Source organism: Tasmannia lanceolata, unplaced genomic scaffold, assembly GCF_043159265.1.
Source record: "Tasmannia lanceolata isolate RefF3 unplaced genomic scaffold, GAP_Taslan_0.1 ptg000012l, whole genome shotgun sequence".
Classification (NCBI taxonomy): Eukaryota; Viridiplantae; Streptophyta; class Magnoliopsida; order Canellales; family Winteraceae; genus Tasmannia; species Tasmannia lanceolata.
Genome location: NW_027518689.1, coordinates 18,230,328 through 18,237,592, shown reverse-complemented (window position 1 = coordinate 18,237,592; position 7,265 = coordinate 18,230,328).

Genomic DNA, 7,265 nt, shown 5'->3' with positions numbered 1-7,265 from the left:
ATAGCTCCGCGTCTCTTCGCACTCGCCAAATATACAATGATCTTGAAGAAAGAAAACTAAAATTCCTTCAAAAGGGTTACACAAGATGGAAGAAAGACGTACAAATATAAGTCTAATTCCACTTTCTTGCTTAGAGATGAGAGAGGCACTAAAACACGTTGATTTGATCTTTTAGATGTTCAAGATAATGCAAAAAGATGTTTTAGAAAGGTTTAGATAGTGTATATATAGCCCACTTGAAAATATGACCATTTAGGGGTAAAACTGTAATAATCTGGGTTAAAAATGTCAACCTGCGCAAGCCCCAACGGCTCTTTTTTTAAGCCGCGGCGGTCGACCGAGGCACGGCGGTCGCCTGCCCTTATCGGGCTCTCTTTTATAAATTCAAATTTCAAACCGGCACGGTCGACCGGCCCTATGGCGGTCGCCCGGCGAAGACTACCTGTTTGAATAAAATTCGGCTAAAAAACACTATCGCGGTCGACCGACCCATCGCGGTCGCCCGCCCAAACCATGAAGGATTGTTCCTGGATTTCTAGGGACACCTCCGCAATCGATCGTCTTTACCCGATCGACCGGCCCGCTAAAGTTCCACAAGTGCTGGAATTCCAGCCTTGCTTCAACGGTCGCCCGGGACACCTCCGGTTAACCGGCCCTATTTAAAAATCCATTTTAAGTTTTAAAACTTAGGGATTTTGGGCCATGGTCTTTGGGCTTTAGTCCTACATTTCCAAATACATTTCAAGTTTATTTCAAATATATTTTAAGTGCCTTTGACATCTCTAAAAACAAAGGAGAGGAGTACAAACTCTATTGACTTGAAAAGCACTTCAATCTTCTCTTGAACTTCAAGGCTTCAAGTCCACCATGCTTCTTGGATCTTCCTAGCTTTGGGGCATACCAAAATCACTCCAAGTTAGCTTCAAAGCCTTGATCCAAGCTTCCTTGATTGCACAATAAGATATCTACAACTTAGACAATCAAACTTATTAGTGATACAAAATCACTTGAGATTGGAATCATCAAAACAAGAATGAGATGCCAAGGGTGGGAACCATTGGGCTTATAGTTTTCTATTGTCATCTATACCTTACTACAAGAAAAAAATAACCTTAAAAAGAACTTTTAAGTATTGGTTTCTGTACTTATTTTGTATATTTTGTGAAAGGATATTGATGAGTTATGGTTGGATTTGTTGTTTTCAGTATGCGATAAAAGATGCTTTAATGGCTGCTACTGCACATGTTTCGTTGGATTTCTATGCTTTATATGCTGCTAGCCTGACGAAGAACTCCAATATCCCTAAGTATTTTTAGGACATGTAAATTGTGGTTGTGGACAAGCAGGAGCACTGTTTTTGTCCATTAACATTTCCTTGCTTACCATTGAAATTGGAATATGATATAATAAAATGTAATAAGGAATGACCGTTTCTACTTATATTTGTTCTTTTCTTCATTTTTTTGTTGTTTGCCTTTTCTTTTACTCTTTCATTTATGATTTGTGTGTGTGTGTGTGTGTGTGTGTGTGAGAGAGAGAGAGAGAGAGAGAGAGAAGAGGATCAAGGTAGGAGTTCATTTCTTTTACACTAGAGAGGGCAATCCCAAGTAAAAAAAAAGGTAGATATATCACTTCCCTTAATGTTACTCAACTATATAAAAAATAAAATGCAACAAATTAAATGGGAGAGAGCAAAGGGAAATGATTTTTTCACCCTCTTTTTAGCTTTTCAACCCCCACTTGTGTGTCTTTTCTAAAACAAAATGCCTCCATTTCCACCCCCTTTTTTTTTCTCTTTTCTTGAAAATAATTTCATATGGGAAAGAGCTCCCCATTAGAATGAAACTCTCATCAGAATGGATTGACGGTCCACACAACTTGCAAATAAGTAAGGATATTGGGAGAGCTATCTAATCTAGAGTGAGAGACAGATTTTTAGGAGTTTCCTCATGATTAACTCTGAATTTGTCATTTTGCTTCTTTTTCTAAAAGTACAAATAAAAATAAATAAATAAATAAATGAAAGAAACAACTAATCTAGTTTGGGCATGAAGTTAGCATATGAGAGATTATAGGAGATTTCCTTCCATACGATTTTAGGAAGTGGGATGGTTGGGCAGCTAGTTTTTAGGGGCCTCCCATTTTGTTTTAGAGAGAGAGAGAGAGAGGAAGGGATCTTGTGAAATTTAATTTATTTTAATTTGAAAATAAGACCCGCCAAAAGGGATAAGATTCTATTATTAATTCTTATAAAGGAAGGATTTCTAATCTATGGTGAAGACGTCCAGGTGCCAGTTTTGTTTTAATCTCCTTTTGATTGCAAATTCTACATGATTTTTATCCATATTTCTTAGTAAATAACTTAACATCATCCTAATTGGATGATTTGGGTGAATAAGGAGAGGCTTGTATGAACTAAGAAGCAAAGAAATTTCTTTAGAATAGATTATCTCTCTCTTGGGTTGTAGAAGTAAAACTGAAATACCCTTAACTTGTATTTTAAACATAATATGGTAATTATTTACTTTAATCATGATTAGGAAGGTTAATTATGATTAGAGTTTAATAAGAATAATAAGAATGATTAAGTAATTAAGCGAGATTAGTGTTTATTAATTGATTTATTTAATTATTAAGCTAGATGGATATTTTGGTAACTTCACTAGGGGACACAAGTGTAATTAATAAATGAAAAAGTGTAATAGTCAAGGGCATTCTAGGTATTAGACATTAGCATGTCTGGGAGAGAGAGGAGGGTGACACTTGGAAATCCAAGTGCATCTCTCTCTCTCTCTCTCTCTCTCTCTCTCTCTCTCTCTCACATGCAAGCTTATAAATCCATATTAATTCATTTTAACTATGATAAAATGAAGAGAAAATAGAGAAATTGAAGAGAAATTAATGAAAATTTTTGAGAAAATATATGTTATTTAATTTTTGGTCTGTTGTAAATAGTTTTGTTCTAGTATGATTACATATAACGATTTCCTAATTTGGTTTTGAATGGAGAAAGTTATAATAGTTTTACTAAACTGCAGTTTTTAAAGACATAAAATTATGATTTTCATATTTTGGGGCCACTTCCGGCGAGATTTGGCCAGAGTAATGATCATAAATGTTCATATAAATAATATGTAGAATATCTTTAATGTTAATGACTTGTCTCATTTTTTAGTTTAAAAAAAGATACACTGATCTTAAGATTTTGGTTTTACTTGAAATCCTATTTCAAATATCAAACCGGAAAAGCTACTTTTCTGAAGAGATTTGGCCAGAGTGATGACCATAAAAATTCTTGAAAACAATATTAATAATTACTTTTATTTTTATGACTTATCTCAATTTTGAGTTTATAAAAAGATACACTGAGTTTAAATTTCGGTTTTACTTGAAACCCTATTTCAAATATCAAATCGGAAAAACTACTTTTCCGGCAAGATTTGGCCGGAGATGTTATTATGAAATTTTTTGGAAATATTTTACCCAACAACTTTTATGTTTTGGTCTAAGCCCAGTTGAAAATATTTTAAGAGTTATGATTATTGTAAATTTTCAGTTTTGAAATAAAAGACAGGTTTTGTGTATTTTGAAGTCTTAACTTTTCTAGTCATTTCCGATGGGATTTGGCTGGAGTTGTCAACTAAACAAATGTTCTTTTGTTTATAATCTACAAGTTATATGTTTACAAGTTTTGATAATTCATGCATTTGATTTGAGGTTTTGAGGGTGTAAAAACAAAGTAATATGAATTTTTGCTTCAGGGCGTTACCAGTATACTTCGACCCCTCTAAAGTTTACGTGGTATGGTTGTGGGCCCGGTAGACCGGCAAGGCCGATATACCACCACCCAGTATAACTGTAGTTTACACTTGAAGTGTGCTTTGGGTTTTGAATCGTGATTTTATCAGCTCATATGACTTATACTTGATGTTTAAGACCTAAGAAAGGCATTGATTTGGAAAACTCCAATATTTTAGAGTTTCAAGAAGAAAAAGAAGAAAGAGACAGAATAAAGGAAAAGGCAAAGTATTTTTTGGTAAGTGATTTAATACCTTTCCGTATGCATATTTTGTTATGCAAATCAAGTGAATAAAACGCATGCCTGCTAAGAATTGGGTGAAATATAGTGTATGTATAAATAAATATATATATATATATATATATATATATATATATATATATGTGTGTGTGTGTGTGTGTGTGTGTGTGTGTGTGTGTGTGTGTGTGTGTGTGTGTGTGTATATATATATATATATATATATATATATATATATATATATATATATATATATATATGTGTGTGTGTGTGTGTGTGTGTGTGTGTGCGTGCGTGTGTGAGTGTGTGTAAGTGATATGGTACTTGTCAGTATGGATTACCTGTTATGCAAATCAAGAAAGTAAAAGATATGTGATGTGAATAAGAAGAATTAGTATCGTATATATATATATATATATATATATATATGTACGCATGTACATATGGGTGTACATGCATAGATATATATGTACATATATATGTCCTGGTTTGAATGCTTTTGGTTTCTCTGGCTATTCTTCTGACTTGATAAGTTTAGAATATTTAGTTATTTGTATGATTATGATTCAATCTGTTTAGATCTGGAGGAGACCAGTGGAAGGCATCTTTCTTCAAAAGACTGGTGAGTGGGGAGGCAATTGTGGCATAGTGTTTAACAAATCTTCTGTAATAGCTATTCAACCCAAGGAACCCATGTAGCTGTTTCAGATTTAGAGGTTGGGGCCAAACTTGCATTGCTCGAACTTTATCTGGATCTGGTTGTACACCATTGCCGGAAACCAAATGGTTAAGATACTCAATTTGTTGCTGACAGAACTTACATTTGCTTAGCTTGACAAATAACTTGTTAGTGAGCAAGCATTCGAGAACAGAAATGAGATGGGATACATGATCATTCAAAGTATGGCTAGATATAAGGATATCATCGAAAAATACGATTACAAATTTTCGAAGGAATGGCTTGAATACCATATTCATGGTATTTTGGAAGGTAGAAGGTGCATTTGTAAGCCCAAAGGGCATGACTAAGAACTCATAGTGGCCCTCATGGGTTTGAAAAGCTGTTTTTGGGCACTCTTCCCTTCTCATTCGTATATGATGGTACCTAGAGCGTAAATCCAATTTAGAGATCATTGTGCCATGTAACTCATCTAAGAGTTCATCAATGGTAGGGATAAAAAATTGGTCTTTGATTGTGATAGAGTTTAGTGCTCTATAGTCAACACAAAATCTCCATGTGTTGTCTTTTTTCTTGACTAAAAGAACAGGGGAGGAGTTAGAGCTATGGCTTGGGGTGATGATACCAGCGTCCAGCATTTCATGGACCAATTTTTCAATTTCATTTTTTTGGAAATACAGGTACCTATAAGGTTTGACATTGACTGGGTTAGAGCCAGGGGTCAAATGAATCTGGTGATCGATAGGCCTTGGAGGGGGTAAACCCGTTGGTATCTGAAAAACGATAGCAAACTGATGCAAAACTTTGGAGACTTGAACTGGTAAGTCTTCCGGAATATCAATGGAAGTACTAGTAATCATCGAGGATTCTGGAACTGTAGGGTCAATACAGATTAGTTGGAAACAAGAAGTAATGGAATTAGATTTTGATCCCTTTAATGGAGCAGCCATAAGGGGACAAGGGTTCATATCTGGTTCATCTATCAATTTGACAGACTTGCCTTTCCATGTGAACTCCATGGTAGAGACCTTGTAATCCGTCAAAATACGACCTAACTCTGCTAGCCATTGAACACCTAAAACTACATCCGCTCCTTTAATAGGAAGCAAGAAGAAGATCAAAGGTGAATTCATAAGAATGTAAGCAGAGTTTGACACCAATGCATTTTTTATTGAGAGAAGATACTCACCATTACCAATGAGTACTTTGAAGGGTGTCGTAGGAATGGTAGTCCAATTCAATTATTTGGCTACCTTCTCTTTGACAAAATTATGGGTAGAACCACTGTTAATTAAAACATGAATGGAAGTAGTCGCACATACCCCGGTGACTCGAATTGTAGTCGGATTTGTTGTCCAACCATAGCATGAAAACTAATTTCAGCCGTGTTATCCTCAGGCAATTCCTCAATGTGTTGGAGTGAAGGATCATCAATGCCTTCGTCAGTGACTTGGTCAATTTCATCGTCCATTGCTGTAAGATGATATAATCGACGACGACAATCATGACCAGGGACAAATTTTTCATCACAAAAATAGCAGATCCCTTTTTCCCGTTTCTATTTCATTTCCTCCTTAGTGAGTTGTCTTGTACGGATTGGAATTTGCTTAAACGGAGGAGCTGGAAGTGCTTTAATGGCAGGGTTAGGCGGAGTTGGTAGAAACCCCCCCCCCCCCCATAGGTTTTGGCCAATTAGGTTTCCACAAGTGCCGAATGTCCTCGTATTTCTGCTCATAGATCCGAGCTAGCAACATTGCTTGGATGAGCGAGGTAGGTTGTAAAACTAAGAATTCGCGTTTCAGATCTTGTTTGAGTCCAGAGATGAAGAACTGGTGAGAAACGATTCTGATAAACCACTTACCTTGTTAGAAAGGTCCTCAAATCTGTGCTGATATTGTTCGCTGGAAGTTTTGGCCAATTCCCCGTTATGGTTTTCATAGAGTGATGGTCCAAAACGAATGCGAATAGCGTCTAGGAAACCCTTCCAAGAATGTAGAACATTGTTTGCTTTGGCCCATTGGAGCCAAGCAAGAGCAGGGCCATCTAGATGGAAAGAAGTAATGGATAATCGCTGATCTTCAGGAGTAGTGTATTAATTAAAAAATTGCTCGATCTTGAAGATCCATCCAATTGGATCCGTGCCATCAAATTTGGGGACATCCATTCTAATAAATCGATTGAAATTTGGTCATCAATCTTTGATTGAGTTCTCATGTTTTCTACCATGGAATGAATGATTCTAGGCAGAGTCAATGAAAGCACCAATGTTATGAACCCTTCACAGCTACGTTCAGATCTCAATGATGAATGGAGAGAGAGAGAGAGAGAGAGAGAGAGAGAGAGAGAGAGGAATAATACTTTTCTATCCATTTTTAGTCATCGTGCTGCTCCTTTATAGAGCTAGCTTTAACAGAAAGGGATTCTCTGACACAATTGTAACTAATTCAGCTCTTCCAGTCTTTTTACAAAATAACAAGAAAACTAAAAAGATAACAACCTAGTATAATATTCCTTCAGCTAATCATTATTCTTAGATCATTCTTAATCTAA